The following is an 11,932-nucleotide window of genomic DNA, read 5'->3' on the forward strand; positions in this document are numbered from 1 at the left end:
ATTGAGGCCATCTCCGGGAACATATCTGCTTTGGAACACTACAAGAAAAGGAAATCACTGCTGATTCTTTCCCTTCTAAGTAAAAGAGGACCCAGTGCCACGTTCACTTTTCACCTTCCTTCTGGAACACCCTCATCTTTCCTACTGGTGGCCCATCTTTGGGCACTAACTCAAGCTAATCTGATCAGAGAAGTCTTTGGTCTTTGACAGGAAAAGACCACCTTATTTTTAGTGCTTGCTGTGACACTGGTCAACTCTCCCAAACTGTTTCTGTGTGACACCTTCTTGCTTGGAGGATTTTGTTTTCTGCTCCAGTGTAGCCCTATGATTGTTGAAGAACTCGGCAAAGTTAAAGTTCTCAGGAGCTTCCTTTCAATAGGGGAAAGAAGGGCTGGTAACTTTCCCTTTGTACAAATATACTGATTTTTTTTTAAAGTATCAAACATTTGTAAATTGTTTTGTAATGCATATTTAAAGCTACTTAAAAATCTATCACTCAATACAATTACTGTGTCACTTTGATTTATAGGAATGCTTTGAAGAAGAAAGTTAAGTATTAATTAAATACACATATTACTTGTATCCTGATTTTTATTAAACACAGTATTTTCCAGGTGATAAGGGGAACCCCATACCCTACTTCTCAATTACTGCACAGCCAGTGAAATGAGGTAAGTTGCTTTTGAGGGAAGACAAAAGGCTTTAGAACGAAGATTGTCTTCAAATATTTGCAGTCACTTTGCAGTTGATTTGGTTTTCTTTCTTTTTTTGTGCTTCAGTTTCTTCATTTCTAAAATGAAGAGCCATCACCAACCTCTTATAGATACGGTAAGAATTAAATGAGAAATTAAATCAGAACCTGATGCCTGCCTGCCATTTTTGTTAAGATTAAAGAGTAGATGTGAGATTCTGAGTTAGTCTCCAGTTTTTGAGCATGTGATACCTCTTCTCTTTAAATTCATGTCAGCAAGGCCTGTGTTTCTTCATGAAATCTTGCTGGAATTTTGTTTGCTGTTTGAGCCACTGCATCCCTCGACAGCTTGTATTGCTGTTAAACAGGTAAAGATGAGAGTAAAGGTCTAAACTCTTGGGAATCAAGCACCTGCTGCCTTCCTAACATGTTCTGGGAGATTGTGACATTGAAAGCAAAGCCTGACTCCCACCTGTGACCAAAGAAGAAAGAACACAAGTTGAGTTTGCCTAAAATCAGCACAAAGGGAGATGTTTACAGAATGCCTTCTATGGGACAGGCTTTACCGTAAATGGGGAACAAGACTTGGTTCTTGATCTCCACATGGATGGAGGAGACTAAGAATAAATACATTTTATACAAGTACAGCATTAGTAAGTGTGTCTTAGTTATTTTTTACTTGTCGTTGAGACAAAATACCTGATGCCCAAAATTGTGAAAGGTCAGGTTTATTTCTTACAGTTTTTGGAGGTTTCAGTCCATACTCAGTTGGCTCCAAGGCAGGGCGGCATGGCGGGGCCGCAGTTCATGGCGGGGCCGCAGTTCATGGCGGCTGCAAACAGCAAGCAGAAACTGGCAAGAGAGTGAGACATGCCTTCTTCCTGCCATTACATTGTACACTGGCTCCACCCCTAGGCCAGTGTAGCACTGACACCCCCAATCCAAGCGCTACACAATGAAACAATCACAAATGCATAATGCAAAGGCATGAGGCTTGGGGGCCTCTGACATAAACTACGATATAAGTGATACAAAGTGAAAAAGAACTGGAGTAGATATTTTACGAAGGTGGCCAGAGAAGGCCTCTGTAAGCTCATCAAGGAGCAGAGATGGACAGCAGTGAGACCAACAGTAAAATCATTTACTGTTTAGGCTGGCCAGTCCTCCCCCTGTTTTGCCCACAACTGAGGGGCTTCCTGGGAAGAAGATCTTTTATTGCTAAAATCAGAACAGTTTCAAGCAAAGTGGCAGTAGTTAGTTAATCCTGGTTAGAGTTCCAAGCAGAGGGAACAGACAGAACTTAATGAGGTGTGCTTCAGGATATCCAGAGGCCAATGTAATGGCATATGGCCTCCTGGAGAAGGAAGGGGTCCAGGACAGAGAAGGAGGCTGAGTCAGGTTACCCAGGGACTTGTTGGCCAAGGTAAGGATGGGTGATAAATGATCTGCCCCTTCCAAGTGCTCAGATACACGGAAATGTTGAAGACAGGCAGGGAAGGAAGGTACCCACACAAGCAGGGCTTTGCTGCTTGAGAGAGAGAGAGAGGCCTGTGAGTCCCCAAACTCTGCTGTGGTAGTTGGCATGCAGATGTGTCTCAGATGGTCTCAGAAGTCTGGGTGTGTCAATGCTCTTCCTTTTTGCCTCCATGATTGGAGAATGCTCTTACTAGATTGTTCTAGCACCAGAAACATGCAACTGTTCCTTCTGGGGCTGCATGGCCTTCACCTGAGCATGTTGTGAACACTCTGGTGGGAATCATCACCTGAGCTCTCCTGGATGGATCAGAGCTTCTCTGGGAGGCTGCTCTCATACCCACAAAACCCCACACTCACCCACGTCAGGGCTGGAGGTTCAGGGGGACCCCAGACTCTGATTTTTGCACATAAAGAAGCCAGGACTGAGAGAGGATAAGGCAACTTTGTCCAAGAGAACATGGGATTCAGAGGCAGAGCCTCAAGAAGACCCCAAAGGAGAGCAACTGGCCAAGACTGTGCTTGATCTGGAGCTAGCAGGGCGATACTTGACCTGGGTGGATTGGTCTGTCCTCAACTGAGCTGCACAAATAGGAGTTTGTTGTTAAGGACAAGAGCAGAGCCGTCTGATTTTGTTCCTCTCAAGCTCAGGACATAGAAGGATCACCAGGGACATTGTGGAGACCCCAGATTTAAAAGGCTCACATCAAGAGAATAGAGTGCACTGGAAAAAGAGAGCAGAGGGTGAGAATTAAAATTGCCTTGTAGACAAGGATGAGAGACTCTGATAGTGGAAAGGTCAGGACAGGAGTTTGGGTCAGTGGTACAGAACATGATCAGTGAGTCCAAATAGTCAAAGGGCTGACATACACTAATCATATACTTTGCTTGATCTTTATGATTTCTCTTTACCAGTTAGTTAGTCATTCTTAGCCATCATGTTTCTTCTCATAACTTTCCAAATACAATACCTTAATTCCTTCAGACAGGAGTTAAGGAATGGTTGTGGCCTGGGGCCCGAGTTGCCTTTATAAGCAAGTGTTTCAACTTTAACTGTACAATATAGGAGGCTGTGTCATTGTTTATATCCCGTGCACAAAATTTCAATTTAATTTGTCTGCAGTGGAGCCTGCAATGGTTTGGACCATTGAGCAGAATTTTTTTTCCTGTTGATTTTGGGGTTGGGCTCATGATATTCTTTGGCCAGTGGAATACTCCTGGACATGAGGTAAGCAGAAGCCCTAAATGTTCTCAGTTTGTCTCGTCCTTTGTACTCTAGTGATCTGTTATGAGAAGATCATGCCCAGAGGAGCTACCATTCTGGGGAGAATGAAACACAGTATGTTTCTGTCTTGGTTACTTTTCTTTCACTGCTGGAGCAAAATACCAGACATACAAAATGAAGGAAGGAGAGGTTTATTCAGCTCACTGTGTGTGGAAGTTTCAGTCCAAGGCAGGTGGCGTGGCTCCAGGGCAACACTTTAGGGCAGCAGCCAGCAAAAGCAGCAAGAGCAAAAGGGGATGGGGAGCTAGCCTCTTTTTCTCCCTCGTGTTGCACACAGGACAATTCCTCCCTCCCCACTAGGGCAGGTGTAGAATCTTCTTGCCCTCCTGCACAGGATGAGGATATTTACAAAGTAAGAACCCTAGGCTCCCTGCTGAGTCTCTTAAACTTCTAAGCTTCTCAAGTTAACACAGTGCGTCAAACATAACAGTCCCCAACTTATGAGTTTGGTTTGGGGAGAATGTTGGTAAAACTGGATTCATTCCTAAATCCAAAAGAGTGAGTCTTATGTCTTACAGTACACCCATGAAAGTGTGTATGTTTGTAAGTCGAGGATTTATAATCTATGTAAAGCTGACTTGAATCCAACCTACAGTTTGGAGCAGTCACCCCCTTGAGTCAGTTCTAGTGACTCACAGGCCTATCACTGAAAAATAAATACACAGTTTTGAGATATTTGTTACACACCACTGTTACAGCAACATCTAACTACTACAAGGCTTCAGTCAAAAGAGATCACGATTCTGTTGGTTTAGGCTACAGCACAGTGCTGGGGTCTGAATGTCTGCGTATCCTCCATATGAAACCTAATCATCTATGTGATGGTACTGGGAGGTGGGACCATTTGGAAGTGACCAGGTCCTGAGAGTGGAGTCCTCATTTGTGGGATGAGTAGTCTTACAGAAGGAGTCTTAGAGATAGGCCTTGCTTCTCATACCATGAGAAGGGGCAGTGAGAAGATGTCTTCTATGAGCCAGAAATGAGCCCACACCAGACACCAAGTGTGTTTGCACCTTGATCTGGGGTTCCCAACCTCCCTCCAGCACCATGAGAAATAACTTTCCATCACTTATAAGCTACAATGTCTATGATATTTTGTTATAGCAGCCCAAATGGTCTAAGACACTCAGGCATTAGTATTTCTTACAAATGCTTTTCAGATGATTCTAATGTGCAGCCGAGGTTGATAACTGCCAGTTTGGAATATTGCTTCCTTGGGCCAAGACTCACGCAATGATACCACTGCTTAAACCTGTGTTTCTTACAACCTGCCTCTGAAACTACCTACATCCCAATCTCTGTCAAGAATGGCATCTCACTTGTTAAAAATACAGATTCTTGGGTCCTTCCCAGAATTTCTGTATTAGACTTTCCAGAGTAGATCAAAGTGCATTTTAACACATTTCCTCTTCAGGCAACTTTCAAGTACCCTAAAATTTGGGAAAGGTCCACTGAGGGATTATTTCACATTTCCCACCACTCCACAGTAAGACAGTTGATAATTGAAACTTTCTTACTAAAATTTGAATCCATGTCTGCCTGCCTTTATGAACATTTGAGCTTGTGTCTTTTAGTCTTTTTAGGGAAGATCTGGAGGAGGAGAATTACATCCTGATCTGATTTCATGTAATGCAGGAGGTTGGACTAAGTTATTTCCAGCTCTAACACTGTGATTTTACCCCATTATATCTGTCATTATAATCTGTGCAGCACAGGTATGAAATGACTCAAACCTCTAGCTACTTCAGACCAAAGGGGAGATAATCACCTCAGTAGGAAGTTGGTGCCTCTTCAGGCGTTCAGTCAGACTGACCAATGGGGCTCCGGAGGCCTTTGGACTTTAAGGTTGAGCTGGGGCCTCACCAGGCTGAGAAATATGTGGCAGCTCCTATAAATTCCCGTCACTCCTGTCATTTTTTTCTGTGTTCCCTTTTTTGGTGCATTTTCTGATCTTGGCATCAGGTCTATATTTCAGTCTCATTGTTGGTTCTTTGGACTTGGGGTCCTGAGAGTCAATCTCAGCTTCTGCTGATGGACTCTGACTTGGCTCAACACTTTGACTTAGTAGTTCTCTGTTCACCTGGAGAATTTGAAACAACCCCAAATCAGGCTGCTTCCAGACAATCCCATCAGAACCTCCCATCAGAGGTGTCAGATTGTTCACAGTCTTCCGAGAAGATTCCAGTAAGTAACCAAGGTTGACAACCACTCACTGGCAGAAACCACACCTCACCCTCCCTCCACAACCTGTATTAGACAAGTGGCACCAAACTACTGCTTCCCCCAAGATATTGAAACATGGTAACCACATTCCCATGCAATAGATAAATCCTTTATGTCAGTCCAAAGCCGGTAGTTACTCCCTAACCTCCAAGAGTAGAGTTTGGAACGTGCCACTGATTATCAAGATGCAGGCTGAGAGTGGAGGTAGCTGGCCAAGGAAAACACAGCATTCACTGGAGACAGGCACAGACAGAAGGCTGTGGGGTCACAGAAAGTAGGGAAAGAAACCATTCACCATAATGAGTAACTGGCAGCAGGCGCTTTGCAGAGCAATACAGCTGATAAATTCTCTGCACTTACAGCAAACTTTGAACAGGTGCATAAACAGAGCTTGAGTGTTTTCTGCAAATAAAAGCAATGGCTTAATACAAAGAAACCGTGTCTCAGTGTAGACTTAAGTGGAACAAAGATAGGGTCAGACACAATGGAAGTCAGTGAGCAGAGTACAGGCAGTAAGATACATTTTGAAAACCCAAGTGACTCAAGCAAGCTTCTAGTGATACTAAGCAGGGGTCACCATAGTTCTAGAGTGAGACTAATGGGAAATGTGTATCAGAACCTCACTGTGTGTTTATGGGTTTCTGTATGGACCACAGCTTACACTGACTTTATAATGAACACTATCATTTCCATTCCAGAGGGTGGGCTCATAATTTTCAATTAATTTTTTGTTGTTGCCATGAAATATGGGCTAAGGAATGCCCTGAAGTTCTTTTACAGAGACATAGAGTCATAGCTAAAGTTCTTTTACAGAGACATATATAAAGTGAGAGACTGAGGGTCCAGTTCCATGGTAGAGAAGTGAGTTGTTCTATCATTTCCTAGGGAATGGGACTTGTGCATCCAGATTTTTCTCTGTGAATTCTACAAACTATGCTACAACCGTCAGCTCCTAAAACAAAATCAAGCAGCCATGAGAAGAAGAAATGGAAAAACACTGGGAATGATGTGCTTGGGACATTCTTTAATAAGACAGGGAGCCAAAAAGATCTGGAAGGAGCACTCATTGTCAAACTGGCAAGATTGAGAATGAAGCGCAGTGTTTCAAAGCCACCATGCTTGCTTTTCATCGAGATGAAAAACCAGATGTGTTCTTCTCTCCTGCAGCACCCCAGTGTCCACATACTCAGCATGGCAGCCCCAGATCACAGACCCACCAGTCCTATGGCAGTGTGCAGGTGAGAACAGGATCAGCCGCTCCTGTTCTGCCAAGACTGATAAATGATTTGCGTTTCTAATGGAGATAGACTTTGCTTTTCCCAGTTGGTTAAACAGATCTGCTTTAGAAGGAAACACAGGATGAAAGTCAAGTGCTTTGAATGGATTTACTTACTCAGTCTTCTCTTCTTTCCATTCTTTCCTGGTCTGCTGGGGAGGCAGCTCTCATCCACTCCACCCTCAGTGATTCTCTTTGGAAGAACTCACGGAAACTCAGCTGAGGACAGTTAAACCACATTGCCACTGAAGACAGCTTAAAAGTGAATGATTACTCGGGAGCTGAGCTGACACTGAGCCGAGCCCTGGCATATAGCTCTGTGGAAGGTCTCCATGGATTTCCTAAGAAAGGGGCAGATTAAAAGGAAACAAAGGGATAATAAGCCCAAACCTTAAATGACTAGAGAGAAGCTGGGTGGTAGAAAAAGCCTTTGCCAACTTTTACCTCTTGGGGTCTTTGGGACAAATCTCGTTTCACACAGATTTAATGGGAAATTCTTCTGAAAGTCAAAATCTGTCCAATGGCTTTGAACATCTCCCTTTAAGATGTTGTTAATGAGCTCAGTGTCTTCAGGATCATAAGGCCTTATTGCTGCCCTGTGGCTATGTGGGGATTCTCTCATCTGGAGATCCAGTTTCAACTGATTTTTTGCCCCCATTCCTTTATCTGGGAAAAAAGGAATATTTAGCCATTCAATTGGCATATAACAAGATAACTATAACAAGTTAATTAGTTCTCAATTAAGTTGTATTTACCATACTTCCTGAAAGTTTTCTCAGCAATTAAGGACATCTGATGAGCTTGGAGTAGCTGCTGGGTTTCCCACAGTAAATAGGAAGATGAGAACACCTTTCTTTGAGGCAGAGGCAGAATCATATTGTTTTCTTGAAAGCCAGCATCAGGATATACATCCAACTTGTCTAAGAAGCAATTGCCTGTAGCAGCTGGCCAATTTTCTAAACTGGCAACCTGCAGCAGTTACGTGGTATACGAGCAAAGAGTGGAGGAATTAGTGTAATTTAAAGAGCTTTGTCTTTAGAATCCAGTGGATGTGGGCTCAAGGGCTAGTCAGTGATTTCTAGTTATGTGACCAGCTTATTCTGTTTTGCATTGCTATAACTGAATATCTGAGATGGGGTAAATCATAAAGGACAGAGATTTTTTAGCTCATGGTTCTGGGGATTAAAGTTCAGGAGCATGGCACCAGTATCTGATGAGTGCCTTTTTGCTGTTTCATAATATGGCTGAGTGCATCTGTGGTGAGACAACAGGCAGCCAGAGAGTGATGCTTTTATAATAGTCCCTCTTGAAATAATTCAAAAATCTAGTCCTCCATTAACTCACAAATGGATTAACCCACTTATGGGGGCAGAGCTCTCATGACACAGTAATCTGTAAATACTCTTAGCATATGAATTTTGGAAGTAATTTATCAACATGTGAGATTTTGGGAACATATTAAAATTAGAGCAGTGATTTTGGGCAAATACTTAAAATCTACAAAATAGTTTCCCTATTTTTATGATAGCATATTAGTAATTTTCTGTTGCTGGGACAAAAGTATCTAATACCCACAACTTCAAGGAGAAAAGGATTATTTTAACTTATGGTTTTCAAAGGATTCAGGCAATAATTGATCCAAGGCAGCAGAAACAGTATGGCATGATGGCCTGGTGGAGGAAAATTGCTCACATAGCAGCCAGGAAGGAGAGAGAGGGAGGGAGGAAGGGAAGGAGGGAGAGATAGAGAGAAGAGAGAGAAAGAGAGAGAGAGACAGAGAGAGAGAGAGAGAGAGAGAGAGAGAGAGAGAGAGAGAGAGAGAGAAAGGGAGAAGGGAGGAAGCTGGAGATAAGAATATACCCTTCCAGGTCACACAAATGGTCCACCCCAACCAGGCTCCACCCCATAGCAACACATCTGCCTACTGAGCTCATCAATGGAAAAGTCCATTAATGAGTGTAGCGCCCTGATCTAATTACCTTATACACACATGAGACACGTAAACCATAATAGCTAGTGAAAATACAGATCTCGTTAGTGCTGCTGTGCCATCTGCAGAGAGAATGGAGGGTAAAACTCTATGGGTTTCCTATGTAGTAGACAAGGTTATTAGTTTATTATCTGTGGTCTCTGTCATCTGGAAGGATTTGGTAAAGGAGTCACCTGACTAAGCCCTTAGGGGGTTAATTATCATTTGAAGTCTTTGCAGACTCCTCTAATTCAATTTTGTTGCTTTGTTAATGGTGAAATCTTCATGAAGACATTATCAGAATATTGCAGTATATCCAGAGAATACAGAATGGTAAGGTTAGTTATTAATTTTATCTTTTTTCTCTTATGATCCTATCATTCAGTGTCCCTGAAATCAGAGAAGTGTGTTTATCAGAGGAGCAAGTGTGAAATTGGCCCCCACTGGGGAGAAAATGGAGCTCTGTCAGGGTGAGGAAGGAGTGAAGATTCCCTGGCAGAAAGCACCCCAAAGTGGTGAGAGAGGCTCCCAGGTTCTGGCTCCTCCTCTCTATTCCTTTTTTTTTTCTGGTACCAGGGATTGAACTCATGACCTTGTGCTTGCCAGGCAGGTGCTTATACTGCTGAGCTAAATCCTCACTCTATCCATCCCTTTCTTTCCAAGGGTTTACCTCTCCTTCAGCGCCAGCTATGATTAAAAAGCCATGTTGAAGAATCATCAGAAAGTGGGGAAAAAATTTACAAACTAATTTGCATTTTAATGAATTTTTAATTGAACCAAAATCTGTTGTTTCTGTTTAAAGATGCAGGGCTGACTTTGTGGTCTCTGCGGCTGAAGGCCAAGTGGGAACTCGATGTGATAAAAACAATGATAATGCTAAGCTTAATTAGGTTTGAAAACTTGTCTGAAAGGGCTGTGAGGAGTCTGGAAATGGTGAACATTTGCTAGCAGCAGGCTAAGAAGCTGTATTGGATTGGTAAATGCGTTCTCCCCCAAACCAAGAATGAAGCCCAAATCGGCCAGGTTCTCAATGATAGTGACTTTGCTTACTAGGCAGCAGCACCTGCAAAGCCCAGACAGGGGGAACTGGCTGCCTGAATTACTTTTCTCTCCTCCCTGAGACAAAATACCTGATGCCCAAAATGAAGGAAGGAAAGGTTTATTTAGCTCACAGTTTGTGAAGCTGTCAGTCCATAATCAGCTGGATTCAAGGAAGGGTGGTATGGCAGAGGGACAACCATTTATGGTGGTGGAAGACAGCAAAAGCATCAAGATCAAAAAGGGGAGGAGAGTGGAAAGAAAACTCTTTCTGTCCATTACATTGCACATAGGCTACCCACCCTAGGGTGGATTAGAACTCATACCTGTAATCCCAGCATTGGACCATGAATTAATCAAAAACTCTAGAAGTCTGCCTCCGTGACCAAATGAGACTTTGGGGGAACATCTAGACACAAACCATAACATTCTGTTCCTGCTCCTCACAAAGACTCAGGTACATTCCTTTACACAAAAGGCATTTTATTTCATCTCTAAGAGTTGTCAAAGTCCTAGAAGTTTCAGTGTTGCTGAAAATTCCAAGGCCCAAGTCTCCTCTGAGATCTAAGGCACACTCTTAGCTGTGAGTCTCTGTACAAATGAAAAGTTAAACACTTCCAACATTCAATGGCACAAGATAAAAATTACCATTCCAAAAGATACAAACAGGGCATACAAAGCACTGGGACCAAAGCAAGTCCAAAATCCAGCAAGACAAATATTAAGTGCTATAGTTCCACTTGGAACATCTGAAGCGATCTGTGGCAAATTGTGAGCTCCGAAGGTTTGCATGGCTGAGCCCCTGTAGCACTGTAGGTGGTTGTAGCTCCCTTAGCCTAAGGTCTTCTAACAATACTCTATCAGGTCACATCTCTGAACCTTTCCAAACTCTTCCCACAAGCCATTCCCAAAGGCTCTTGAACCACATGGTCAGGTATAGTCACAGCAATGACCTCACTTTTCTGGTACCAAGTTCTGTCTTAGTTACTTTTCTTTCATTGCAGAGACAAAATACTCAATGCTCAAAATGAAGGAAGGAAAGAATTATTTAGTTCACAGTTTGTGGAGGTTTCAGTTTATAATCAACTGGCACAAAGGAGGTGGCATGGCAGAGGGGCAGACATTCATGGTGGTGGAAGACAGCAAAAGCAACAAGTGCAAAAAGGGGAGGAGAGTGGAGAGGATACTCTTTCTGTTCTTTATCATATGTAGGCTCCCACTCTAGGGTGGGTGTAGCACTCACACCCATAATTCTAACATTGGACCATGAATCAATAAAAAACTATAGAAGCCCATCTCCATGACTGCAAGAAGTATTTTTTTGGGGGGGCATCTAGACACAACCATAACACTGGTTTTGGTGTTTTGTTCCACAGCTCTGTCTCTTAATGTTTCTTAGTAGAGTCTTAGTGGAAGTCAGGCATGGCTAAGGTCCATGGAGTGGTTAAGGTGATTAAGGTGGCTAAGGTCCATGGAGTGGTTAAGGTGATCATTGGGCCTCCCTACAGGAGGCATGAAGAAATGTCAGTGGTATGAGTTTTTGTCTTTCTTAGTAAAATGGTGTGAATTTTCCCCATACTATTCCACCCAGATAATAAACCTTGTTACTCACAGCAAAATCTATCACCAGAACTTCATAATCTTACTGATTCCCTGTGATCCAGGAGGACTGGGGGAAATGACAGAGATTGACCTAGATGGATTTCATAATCTTAAACATAATGTAGGAATAATGTTGGCTTATTTGGTTAGTAAATCTATCTATACTTAGATCTGACTACCTTTTTCCCTGAAAAAACAAATGCATAGCAAAATAAAATGCACTATTATATTATACTTAGCAGACACATCAGAAAAATACATAGCTAGTTTTCTATTGTTAATTGGTCAAAATTTACTTTAATATATGAGCTTGATTCTTAAAATGTTTTACAGTTTGTGCAAGCAGGAATTTTTCCAGATCTAGCATACTAAAGT

This window comes from Cavia porcellus, unplaced genomic scaffold (genome assembly GCF_034190915.1).
Source record: "Cavia porcellus strain 051 isolate PalLab524CR breed Dunkin Hartley unplaced genomic scaffold, mCavPor4.1 scaffold_6, whole genome shotgun sequence".
Taxonomy (NCBI): Eukaryota; Metazoa; Chordata; class Mammalia; order Rodentia; family Caviidae; genus Cavia; species Cavia porcellus.